Source organism: Equus przewalskii, chromosome 9 (genome assembly GCF_037783145.1).
Source record: "Equus przewalskii isolate Varuska chromosome 9, EquPr2, whole genome shotgun sequence".
Taxonomy (NCBI): Eukaryota; Metazoa; Chordata; class Mammalia; order Perissodactyla; family Equidae; genus Equus; species Equus przewalskii.
In genome coordinates, this window is record NC_091839.1 from 15,983,572 (window position 1) to 15,996,326 (window position 12,755).

Genomic DNA, 12,755 nt, shown 5'->3' on the forward strand with positions numbered 1-12,755 from the left:
ATTCAGGCTGACTGACTCAGTTCAGGGTGCTCCTCCCGGCACCTGGTCATGCTTGGGCTGTGCCATGTACGGCAACTGAGGCTGCACCTGCGTGGTGACACTGCCCATGTGCCTCAGCCAAATCTGTGGCTGGTGATCCAAGGTGGGTTTCACAACAAATCCTGAGCTGGGGTGCTCTGTGTCCCTTCAGGTTACATGTTTGTATGTGGGGGAAGATGGGCCACAAAGTTTCTATCCACTGAGGCTGGAGGTTTCTTTTCGGCCCATCTATCGCTCCCTGTAATTATCGGCAATGTCACCAAAGATCCGCAGGTCCGTCTAAACTCGCTTGCTTGGGTTGTAGACACATCCTGGCTGCATAAAATAAGACCCACTGTTCCCCCCGCGACGTGGTCACAGTTGTCTGACGCTGGACCACAGACATCATTGAGGTCAATCCTGCAGGCTGGACTCGTGTTGCTTCCTGGAGTTCTGTTGATGGTTGTCTCCATTAAATACTGGATGAGACAGATTGAAGAGACTGGGTCCCAGCATCTATCAGTCAGACTAATCAGAGTGGCCAGTGGGGCGGCATGCTCATGTGAAAATTCAAGTCTGGCCAAAAATGTGTCATGCCAAGGGGTTCATTGTCGAGAGAGGCAACCTGCAATAGGAATGGAGCCTCCCTGTGTATTCTCACGGGCATGACTAGAATCTTTGTCCTGACTGCTCTTGGTCCAGGCCATTTCTTAGGGTTATGTTTACAGCAAGCAGCCTTGAAGGGTGAGTTAACATTTCCCCCAAGATCCAGCAGGCTCCCTACTGCTTCTGTAAAAGTGCGGAGTTCCCAAGCTCTGTGTTCTCCAGGGGGAAATAGCCCTAATGCATGTGTGGTGTGAGACTCTGGCTCCCTCTGCATCAACCCCACTGTTTTGGGGGGAAAAGAGGAAAGAAAACACATATGCTAATGCTCCTACTTTTGATGCGCTGTGAGTACCAAAGTCCTTTGTCTCTGACCTGGTATTTTGTGTCTTCTCCCAACATTTATAGCACAGTTTTTCAGAATAATTTGTTGGCCTGTAAATGGAGTAAATTCCCAGACCCTGACAGTTCTACTGGTGAATTCTATGAAATATTCAAAGAAGAAATAACCACCTCATACAAGCTTTTTCAGAGAATCAAGGTAGGGCATACTTCCTAAGTTATGTTATGAGGCCAGCATAATCCAGATACCAAAACCAGAAAAAAAGATATTACAGAAAAAGAAAAAATAACAGACCAAGAACCCTCACAAAAATAGAGGCAAAAATTCCTAACAAAGTATGAAGAAACAGAACCCACCGATGTATACCATGACCATATAAGGTTTAACCCAGCAGCACAGGTGTGCTTGACCTTCAAAAGTCAATCAGTGTAGCACCAGTGTCCGCGCCTTGTGTCTGAGAGCAGCCCGTGGCAGCTCTGAGCGGGAGAGGCGGGTTTGGATCCCCACCATAGCTGTCAGTTTCAGCTACTTGAAGTCTGTGCGTGCCCAGCAACAGCATTCTCACTCCTAAAGGGATTAATATGCAGATCTGGCAGAGGATGATAATTAAGTGGAGATCAAGTAACTTTGCCAACTACAGTTAATTGTTCAAAGTTCCTGAGCAGACAGACGTTGAAGATGGACCTCCCGGGAGGAAGATGCACCCACACGCGTAAAGACAGAAGGAGGGACTGGGAATGTGGCCACACTACGAAAAACAGCAGGAAACACAATGGAACCCGACAATTTTAAGGACATGATAACAACTAGAAGGAAAACTCATAAAACCAAATGACAAATGTTGGAAAGGGTGTGGAGAACAGGGAACCCTTATGTGCTACTGGTGGGAATGCAAACTGGTGCAGCCACTATGGAAAACAGCACGGAGATTTATCAAAATATTAAAAATAGAAATACCATATGACCCAGCCATCCCACTACTGGGTATCTATCCAGAGAACTTGAAATCAACGATCCAAAGAGATTTATGCACCCCTATGTTCATTGCAGTATTATTCACAATAGGCAAGATGTGGAAGCAACCCAAGTGCCCTTCTACGGATGAATGGATAATGAAGATGTGGTATATACATACAATGAAATATGCTCAGCCATAAAAGAGACGAAACTGTCCCATTTGCAACAACATGGATAGACCTTGACGGTATGATGTTAAGCGAAATAAGCCAGACAGAGAAAGACAAATACTACATGATTTCACTCATATGTGGAAGATAAACAAACACATGGACAACGAGACAGATTTGTGGTTACCAGAGGGGAAGGGGTTTAGGGGTGGGTGAAAGGGGTTAATGGGTACATAAGTACGGCAACAGACAAAAAGTAGACTTCTGGAGGTGAGCACAATGAAGTCTATTCAGAAATTGATAAATAATAATGTACACCGGAAACTACACAATGTTATAGACCATTATGACCTCAATAAAATTACTGGAAAAAAAAATTTCATGAAACTCCAAAAAAAAAAAAACCCTCAGAAAATCAGTATTGAGAAGAGTGAACCATTAAATTTTCACTAGTCAATTGGTAGCACAGATTCTCTAGTAAATTAGCAGCTACATGAGATATTCTTTTTATGCATCCATCTCCAGAATTAGGTGACAGATGCACCCGGCAAGAAAATACCAATGCACGGGAAGAAGGTGTGGCCTGGCGAGCAGAAGTTCTGTAGCAGCAGAAAGTAGCAGATGGAGAACAGAGAGCAGCAAAAAACAGAAGAAAATGGAAAAGGAAGCTCGGGAGGAGGAAGAGGAACAATCGAAACTGACCTGAAACTTTCATAAAGCGTCCTCAAAACGTCCTAGCGCCAGTGGGAGGAATCTGAGCTCCACACCCAAACAACATTTGTGTGTATTTAAGAGTGTTTTCAGAATGCAAACCTTGATTTTCATGCACTCATCGGGCCACCCAGCATTCCCCCAAAGTACCTTGAACTCTTAGGGATCGCGACTCAGAAGAACAAAGGACTTACAAGACAATATGTTTTTCAACATGCTGCAAATATAAGACAATTGTTTGCAGAAGAGATATTATCCCAAGTGGAACATGCTGGTACCTCTTCAAGCTGGTGTTTCTAGCTTATGAAATGGGTTCAAAAAATTTTATGGTGGGTAAATCCACTGGCATCTGTTATGCTTTCCTTCAATGTGCGTAATGATAAAATAAATAATTTTAAATACTTTTTGTTTCCATGATTATGGAGAGACCTAAGGGACTGCATGGGACATAGGGAAGGACTCCGATACCTAGTAGGAATCGGTGGGCGGGGCCGGTGGAGAGATGGCAGGGCTGGAGGCGGCCGCAGGAGGCTGGGCCTGCAGATGGGGACAGGAGAGGGGCGGGGCCTCAGCGTCTAGTGGAGCGAGAGGGCGGGGCCCGGGAGATGGGGCTCTGGTTGAGGTCAGCTGGCGTTTATGGGGGTGGGTAGTGGAAAATTGGGAAGGGTTTCCGGGGCGCTGGGGGAAACCTCAGGGAAGAAGGGTCCAATGCAAGGGGGTGCTAGGATGTAGAGAAGTGACAGGTTCCTTTTGGGGGCTCTGTGGGGCTCCGAGAGGGGCGCAGCCTGAGAGACGGTGTCTATGAGGGTGGTGTGCAAGGGCGCGAATGGCTAGGAGATGATGGGGGGCTGGACCTGAAGGTTCGGAGACGGTTCGATCCAGGAAGGGGCTTGGGATACGAGTGTCCTGGCCGGCGGGAAACCGACAGTGCGTCCTGGGCTGCAGGAGACGGACTCCGCCGGTGGGACCGCCCGCGGATCGGGCCTCGTCGTCCCGGGAGCGCTCCACGTCGCGTGGCCGCGGCGCCGCACGCTCGTCCTCCCGAGAGAGCGGCCGCGGAGGCCGGGGTCGAGGCCGCCCTGCCCGCCCCTCGCCCTCGCCCACAGGTGTGTGCCGGGCGCCCGTGGGAGGGGGTGGAACGGACTAGAACACAGAGGAGCCGTCCCGTAACCCCGCCTCCTCTTCTCTCCACCCCCGCCCCGCCCCCGTCCTAGGTGGTCGCGTGCCCCGTTTCGACCCCACAGCCTTTGTGAAAGCCAAGGAGAAGAAGCGAGAGAGATCAAGATGAAGCTAGCGCGCATTTCCCCTCTCCTGCCCATACCCCGCCCCTTTGCCTGGTCCCCTGACCTGTGCCCTCATCTATCCCGGTCTCCATCACCTGTCTCCATCACCTGTCGCCTGCTCCATCTCTCCCCTTTCCCTAGCGGCTCCCTCTTCTCACCTGACACCCCCCTGGCACGGTCTGTGACTCCGCATGCTTTCTCCCTACTTAGGCCACGTGACCTCAGGTGGGTCAGCGGCCTTGGCTGTGGTCCCCGGGGGCGCAGCGCCGCCCTTCCCCATATTGCTTGGGCGCACAGGCGGGCGTCTCCTTCCCGCTCCCCAGGCAGCAGCAGCGGAACCGACTGGGCAGCGGAGGAAGCGGGGACGGCCCGTCCATCTCCTGGTCTCGCCAGACTCGGGCCCCCGCCGCCGTGAGCGGCCGAGGGGACGCGGCCACCCGCTCGCGGAACCGCCCCTCCTCGGGTAACGGGGCGGAGCGCGGCCGGCGGGCGGGCGGGGCGGCGGGCGGGGCGGAGGCTGAGCGCGTCCTTCTCCCCCTAGTGGACAGTGTGCGCAGCCGCGGCTCGTCCGCCAGCTCCTGCAGCGAGTTGAGGATTTCTCGGAATCGCTGCCTAGAGGGTAAAACTCGGGCTGGGGACCGACCGCCTCCAGCGGGTGTCTGCGGAGACTGGAAACAGTCTTCTGCGGGGAAACTGGGTGCTGGAGCCTTGAAACGACGGAGGGCGGGGTGGGAGGGCCCAAAGACCCCCAATGGTCCCTGATTCCTCCCTCCCCCAGCGCTGGCCGCCGCGGGAAGCCGCCCAGCCCCACCACCTGGAGCGGGTCCAGCAGGGTGCGTGTCCTTCTCGGGCCCTGGAGGAGGTGGGGCGGCATGACACCACCGGAAGCCAGGTCGGGGGGATGCTGGGGGCAGAGGACGCTGGTCAGAGCACCTGCTCTGGCCTCGAATTGCCGGATCTCAAACCTGGCTCCCCATCCTGTCACGTCTGACTCACGGTAGTTACTTAGCTCTCCGTGCCTCGGTTTCTTTATCGGTGAAGTGGGCTTGGTTAGACTATTCACGTCAAGGGTTCTGGGGCAGATGCGAGGAGGTCATTTTGCACAGAGGAAGTGCCCCTTAGGTGCCAGCCTTCTCATTTTTTCTGAGGTCTTTAGGTTCAGAATTTCCGGTAGGATGTAGGGGGCAGGAATAGAGGGAGGGTGCCTCACCCCCTCGTGCCTCCCCCAGCAGCAGAAGGCCACGCCCCTGGAACGCAGCCGCCCCATCAGAGACGCCTGGCCCATTCGGGGGGCTGGGTCCCCATCAAAGGTGAGCCTGGGCCTCCTCCTCCCCCACCGGCCCCAGGGCGGGCTGGGATGGCGCCCAGGGCGCTGGTTGGCCGCGAGCTCCCGGGGCTCAGGCCCCTCCCAGCCCCATGCCCCCTGCTCACGCAGACTACAGCTCGGACCACCAGGCGGCCGACATGGCCGAGATAGACGCCCACCTGAAGGCCTTGCAGGAATACATGAGCCGGCTGGACACGCGGTCGTGACCGGCGAGGGGAGCCGGCCCCTGCATCCCCATCCCCCGGGAGTCGGCGTGGGGCGGGGCCTGCGTCCTTCCAGCACCTCCCATTCTGGGAGGTTGGGGCCTTGAGGGAGGCAGAGAGGGAGGGACGCGGGCTGCAGGACACAGGGTCACAGTGAGTGCATCTTTATTGGAGGGGGAGGCAGGGGGTTTCTGACTGGGTGAGGGAGACAGGGCCTCAGTATCGGTAGTGTGGCCAAGTCTGGATGATTTCATAGAGCTGGTCACCTGGAGAGAGTGTCTGCTGCACGTCCCGGTGTCCTTTGACCTCATAGTTGGGACTCAGGGCGCCCCGAGCCACTCCACAAGCCAGCAGACTCTGGGCGGCCCTAGAGCTGCATCCGGGGTGCCCGATCTGGGGAGGCAGAGGCAGGAGTCAGGCTGGGCCCTGGACGGGCAGAGGTCCAGGGGGCAGTTGTTCCCATGGTGCCCTCCCAGCTGGGGCCCACAACCAGCTCTGCCACTCCCTAGCCGTGGCTCCACCTCTCTGTGCCTCAGTTTCCTCACTGTGACAGGACAGAATCATGGCAGCTGGCCCCAGGGCTGTGGGACGATAACATGTCACTTTGTGCACAGAGGAAGCCCTCAGCAAGGGTTGGCTGTCAAGATCCTTGCTGAGCCTCCTTTCTCGGCCCCAGACCTCGGGCTCCTCCCACAGGGCAGCGTCCATTCACCCTGTGCTCCTTCGGGGCCGTGGACGGACCCACCTGGTACAGATGACCGAGTCCTCCCCAGGACCGCGGGCTGGAAACGGTCATGTCCAGAGGGGACAATGAGGCTCCGAAAAGCAGGTCACTAGCCCGAGGTCACAGAGCTTGTAGGTGGCAGAGCCTCTGAACCACCACCCACCACGCCCTGCGGTCCCCCAGGCCCATGTCCGCGCCTGTCCCGACGGCTGGACAGTCACTTACCCATGTAGTTACCCATGAAGCTGATGCCGATGGACTTGGAGTTCCAGCCTCCTCCTGCGTGGGCGCCCTGAGTGTGTCCAGCCCCGGCCCTCATACACAAGCCCATCTTCTCCGATCAGGAAGCTGTGGGGTGGGGGGTTGAGGAGTGAGGCGGGGTTTCCTGGGGAAGGAGCCCCTGTCCTCCTCCACTCAGCAACCCTGAGTCACTACTGCCTCTATTCTGCGGATGGAGAATCAGAGAGGTGCAGAGCTGCCCACGGTCACACAGCGGGTCAGGGGCACAGTCAGGATTTTCACCCCAGGTCCCCATGACTCCCACCCACATGGTCTGACTCCTTGCTCTCTCCTGCCTCCCTGGAGAATCTGTCCTGCTCTCGATGAGTCCTCACATGCGGTCCTCCGAGGCAGGCCCTGTGTCATCCCCACTTTAAGCTGAGGAAGCAGAGACGTAGGAAGACAAGTGATTTGCCTGAGGTCATGCCCTGTGACCCCTGCCTCTCAGAACTCGCCAACAAGGAGCTCTTCCACCGTCACCCGAGCCCCTTCCTACTTCCTGCTCCATGCTGGGAGTTGCCCTGAGTGACGGGATCAGGGACTCAAGGGCTGGCACCACAAGCCGACCAAACCCTGGAGCCCCAGCATCCGCCTGTGAGCTTTCCAGTCCCGGCAGGCGATCCTTAAGACCCCTCGTCCCCCTGGTCTCAGGGTGGAGCGAGTCTGCCTGGCATGTGGATGAGCCAGAGGAGCAGCACGCGAGCCGCAGTGTCTGCTTCCCCCAGCCCTCGGCCCCAGGGTCCCCAGTGATGCACAGAATGTCGGAACTTTCCCCTCTGGGTCCTGAACCTGCCACTTTGGAAGCCAGACTCTCAGAGTCTGGCTGTGAAGAGACTAGAAATGCCACAGTGACACTCCCCCCAATCACTCCCCCAGGACTAGGTGGTCATGGTCCTGCCACAGCCACAGTCTGCTGACTTCATGGAAACATCTAGAATGGCGCACCTGACTCTTGGGAACAAAACCTTGATGTTGGAGCCTTTGAATCGTAAGATTAGAGCCTGAAGCACTGGGGATACCCGTGGAGGCTTCTAGATTTCTCTGGTTGAGGTCCTCAGACCCCCTGGCCTCCCCACCCACTCCTGAAGCAGTTAAGGGTGGGACCTGGGGACCTGTGTTCCCAGAAGGGGATTCTGGGGCGGCCTGAGGTCTCAGAACCTGTGGGGTCAAACACTCTCTGGCAGTGGGACCCCGTGTGCTGAACCCCAGCCTGTCACCCTGGACAGGACGCTGGTGGCATGGGCCCCAGAGGCTAACCCGTCCCTGTTCCTGCCCCTCGCCCTGGAGTCTGTCCCCCCACAGCAGCCAGAGGGCGCTCCTTCCACTGCTAAGCTCCGACCATCCCGAGGCGCCTGCCTTCTCAGAGCAGAGCCACGTCCTCCCTGTGGCCCACTAGGCCCTCCGACCCTCCTCATGCCATCCTGGCTTCTGTCCCTAGGGATGACCCACGTACTGGCCTCAGGGCCTTTGCCCCACCCGCTGTCCTCCTAGCTCACTGCACTCTTCCCTCAGCTCCCCATCCTCTTCCTTTTTATTGTCACTCCTGTCACCATGTGACTCCATCCACTGACTCTGCTTGTTTCTCCCTGCTGGTGTTTAAACCTTTGGGCTGCATTCCCACTGTGCGTGGCTGTGTCCCTATGCCAGCATCTGGCACGTGGCCTGATACATAGTAGGTGCCAAAGGCAATAGTCCGTGCATCTGGGGCCCGGACTCCATGCCAGGCGGTGTCCTGGGAGCCTTGCCCGCAGTGGCGGTTGGCGATCACGTGGGCACCATCCGCTGACTGTGCACAGGAGGAGGACACTGCAGCTCAGAGGCTGAGTGACCGGCCTGGGTCTCTGCCGTCAGCAGGGGAGCTGGGACAGGGACCCAGCCCCGCGCTCACCCAGCCTGCTGTCTGCCTCCCAGCACAGGCGCAGACAGTCTAACGGGACTCCAGGGTGGAGGGCACCTTGGTGCGTGTTGGCAAAGTCTGTCCTTCCCCGGGGAGCAGAGCTGGCCGTCAGCCCCTTCCCCTCCTCCAGCATTTTCGTGCTGCCTGCATGTGCCCAGCCCTAGGCGGTGACCCCGGAGTAACGAAGCTGCCGGGGGCGTCAGCCCGGCGGCTCTGGACCCGGGACCCCGTGTCTCCTGGGCCTGCACACCTTCCCCTCCTCCGGCCTGGCTCCTCCTGTGCCTCCCCTCCGCACTCACTTGTAGGTGACGTCGCACCAGCCCCGCGTCCGCACGTGGTAATGCTGCACGTTCTGGACCTGCCTCATGCAGGAGGCTGGTGTGTCGCAGGGGCTGCCCGCCGTGTGTGACACCACCACACAGCGCACGGGCAGGTCCAGGCGCTGTTTGCACGTGGACGGCAGGGCCCTCCACTCTCTCCGGGGCACGATGGGGCTGCATGTCTTCTTGAGCCACTCCGAGTCCGAGGAGCGTGAGAAAGGTCCAGGCGAGCAGGGCACAGGGGCTGGACATGGCGGGCAGGGCACACAGGGACGTCTAGGAGCTTGCAGCTGGACAGGCTGCCTTTATATGCTGTGGTGGAGCGGCAGGAAAGGCCTTGCTTCACACCTTGGCGGGACTTCCCCTGTAGCTGATGGGGACCTCAGATTCTGCTTCCTTCTCTGTTAGGGCCGCCACCGGATGCAGTGTGGTGGGTCCAGGTGAGGTGGGGCGGGGAAGCCCACCACAAAGCCAGGCGGAAGGGGAAGAGCACACAGGGCCTTGGGCGCTCACCCCGAGGTTTCTGGCCGACCAGGGCCTGGATCCCTGCCCCCCCCATAAGGCCTCGGGCAACGGGAGCCCCACAGCAGAGAAAGGGCTGGGCCTCATCTCCCTCCGCCCACGGGGACTGAGGTCACCAGAGTCCAGGTTATAAACTCTGCTCCCACGTCCCAACGCGATGTCCCTAACCCTTTGAGCCACTCTGCAGAGCTGAGCCCTGGGAAGCCCGCTCCACGGTGGAGGAGCCTGAGGTCCGGAGAGGGGACGTCGGTGCTGAGACGTGGGAGATGGTGGCACCTGCTGGTTGGAGCCCTGATTCAGGGCCGGGCTGCCTGGGACTGAATTCAGGGCCCATTCTAGGGTGTGAGCTGGGGCCAGTGACCTAACCTTTCTGTGCCTCAGTTTCCCCCCTGTAAAATGGGAGGATAATGGAAAGTCCCTGACTCCCAGGTCGATGTGGGATCAAATGGGCTGAAAGGGTGGAGTACTGAGACGTTGGCTCCTGCTGCCCCACAAGCACCCCAGGGACAGGGACTGAGACCTGCCCTTGGTGTGAGCCATGTGCTTTCCGTGGGGGCCACTGGCAGCTCCATTGTGCACAGGAGGGGCTGAGGTCCAGAGAGGGACAGCCATCTGCCCAGGGCCACTCGGGGCTTGGGGTCAGCTGTTGGGGCAGAAGGCTTTCCCTTGGGGCCCCTGCCCTTCCCGGCTCGTTCCTCCTGCCTCCTCAGCATCTGGTGCGCTCAGGGCGGACGGCCCAGTTTGTTCTCCCTCCTTTCCTTCTACTTTAGTGGATTAAATAAATTACATAAGTATCACGTGCCGGCTGTGAGTAGTTGAATCGATGGGAAACGTTACTCACCTGTGTCCACTCGGTCCAGCTCCGCCCCCTGAGGTCCCCGTGGAGGCCAGTGTGGGGTTTCCTTCCCCCGTCTTCTCCGCGCGCAGGTGGATCGCGCTCACACTCACGGTGTCATGGCACAGTGCAGCGGGCAGGTCCGGCACCTTACGAGTCATCTCCCCACGAGCTCCCACAGGCCTGTGTGGGAGCGATTGTCATTAACCTGCTCTTACCACCGAGGAAACTGAGGCCCGAGGGTTATCACACACGGGGAGAAGGTGGTGACGTCGGCTCAGCCACAGGCTTCCGGGCTCCAGAGATTAAGTTCTAAGCCATATTCTGCTTCCCACAAACATATATAAAGACACATTTTCAAAAAATGATAAAATCAAAAACGTGTGCATCTGTTGTCCTTTTTGCCACCTAATATTTCATGTGCATCTCTCCAGGTGTATACATCAAATTCCAATTCATTCTTCATCATTTGGACATATTCTTTTGTTTTTTGAAGCTTTCCAGCCTCCTCTTTTAATGCTGCACCAAATATTATCGAACATACATCTCTACACACTGGAACGTTTATAAATTTTAAATATAGACTTTCCTGGTCAAAGGGTTTACATATTTAATAGCTGTTACCAGATTGTTGTCCCCCAAAGGCTGTTAGCAATTCTGCCTCCACCAGGAATGTATAGGAGCTTCCACTCACCCAGAAGTGGGTGTTCTCGCTTCTTAAATGTATGGGTATAAAGTGATATCTCTTTGTAACTTTAATTGGCATTTTTATGACCACTCAGGAGACTGAGTATTTTTCTCTGGTTGCTGCCCATTTGGATTTGTCTTCTGTCAATCGCTTCTTCATCTCCATGACCTATTTTTAAAATGAATTGTGTTGTTTGCCATTTTGTTATTAATTTGCAAAATGAAGAAAAGAATTCCATAGCTGGGATTGTTGACTTGTTCAGTATGTACATTTTGTGTCTAAGTTCTTTTTGAAAGCACGAAAGAATAACATACACATAGAAACATACAAATGCACTTTTTATAGGGTAAATAGGATAGAATTTATAGTTAATAGGATTAATAGAGTGGAGAGCTCTATAAATTTTCACACCGTGAATACACTGTGCATCCAGCACCACGCCCAGGAAATAGAGCCACATTTTAAATTTTAGTAGATACTGTCAAATACCATTCCAAAAGTGTTTTAGTTTTTCTTTTCCCCCTTAATGTGATCAGTTATAAAATGCCTTACCAATCCAAAGAATTGTTCCTCATTATTGTTTTATTTGTATTTCTTTGAACATCAGACCGATGATTGTCTTTTTACGTATTTGTGGCTGTTTGCATCCTTGTTCTGTAAACTGTCTGTTCGTCTCTTTCAATCATTTCCCTTTTGGGTTATTGTATAGGGCAGATATGAACCCTGCATCTGTCAAATGTGCTGCAAACGTTTTCTCCCAGTCTATCAAAAATTTTTTTTAAATGATTTCTGTTTCCTGCCTTGCCATAAGACGTCTTTCCACACCAAGATTATAAAATATTTTCCATTTAAAAAATATGTTATCTCGTGTTTTGCATTCAGTCCTTTACCTCTGCTGGAATTTACAATAGCTATGGTGTGAGGTAGGGGTCCAAGTTTGTTTCTAAATGGCAAACCACTTGTCCCAGCACCATTTATTAAATAGTTAGACCTGGCTTTAAATTTCAGCCCTGCCACTTATTGGCTGGATGACCTTGGGCAATTGGGCAGCACTTGATACAGTTGACCACTTCCTTCTTCTGCAAATGCTCCCTTCCCTGAGCTTGTGTTTCATAAGACCGTCTTGATTTTCCTTCTTCTTCTCTGGCTGGGCTTTTCTTCTCCCTTTCAGACTCATTCTTCCCTCCCTGACCACTACACTACACTTTTTCTGCCAGGTGATCTTATCCAGATAATGGCTTCAGCCACCATCAAAATGCAGGTGATTTCCAGACTCTTATGTCCAGCCAGGCGCTCTCAGCTGAATTCTGGATCTGTGTATCCACCTGTCTTCTTGACATCTCCCCTTGGATGTCCCAAAGCACCTCAAATGCAAGATTTCCAAAATGGCACATGATTTGCACCTCCAAAGTCAGCCCCCTTCCGGGATCCCTGTGTCAAGGAAGGAGATGAGCATCTTTCAGCTCCAAAAGGCAGACATCTGAGCACCATCCTCAACTCCCCCCAGCTCTCTCCCCTAATGGCACCCAAAACAATGCCCAACTCATAGCAAGTGCTGAATCAATAGTGACAGAATGATTGAATATCCCATCCACCCTCAAGTCATGTTACTGTTCCCTCTAAATATCTGGTGAAGTAGACCGCTCCTGTCTGTTCCCCTCTCTGCACTCTTGTCCAGTCACTATCTCGTCGCACCTGGTCTTTTCCCCACCTCCTCAATAGCCTCTTAGCATACACCCTGGTCCCTGTGAGGCCAAAGCTCAGATCTGATCAGGTGAAGGTCACCCTCCAATGTGAGTCACATTTCTCCATGGCTTCTCAAGACTCTCAGGATGAGTCCCAAGCTCCTCACCGAGGCCACCAGCACCAGCTACC

At 54.8% G+C, this 12,755-nt stretch overlaps 2 long non-coding RNA genes and 1 pseudogene across 2 annotated transcripts; 1 reads left to right on the top strand and 2 right to left on the bottom strand.

Moving 5' to 3' along the window:
• Positions 1–437: 437 nt before the first annotated feature.
• Positions 438–3,793, bottom strand: LOC139085494 (uncharacterized). Its single transcript, XR_011543831.1, has 3 exons — positions 3,657–3,793; positions 3,271–3,339; positions 438–497 (listed from the first exon to the last, which is right to left on the bottom strand). It is a non-coding gene; the product is annotated as an uncharacterized lncRNA (long non-coding RNA).
• On the top strand, positions 3,748–10,154 carry LOC139085495 (uncharacterized). The gene is made up of 3 exons (XR_011543832.1): positions 3,748–3,908; positions 4,017–4,548; positions 4,627–10,154. It is a non-coding gene; the product is annotated as an uncharacterized lncRNA (long non-coding RNA).
• Positions 5,764–9,129, bottom strand: LOC103544623 (peptidoglycan recognition protein 1-like; annotated as a pseudogene).
• Positions 10,155–12,755: the final 2,601 nt, after the last annotated feature.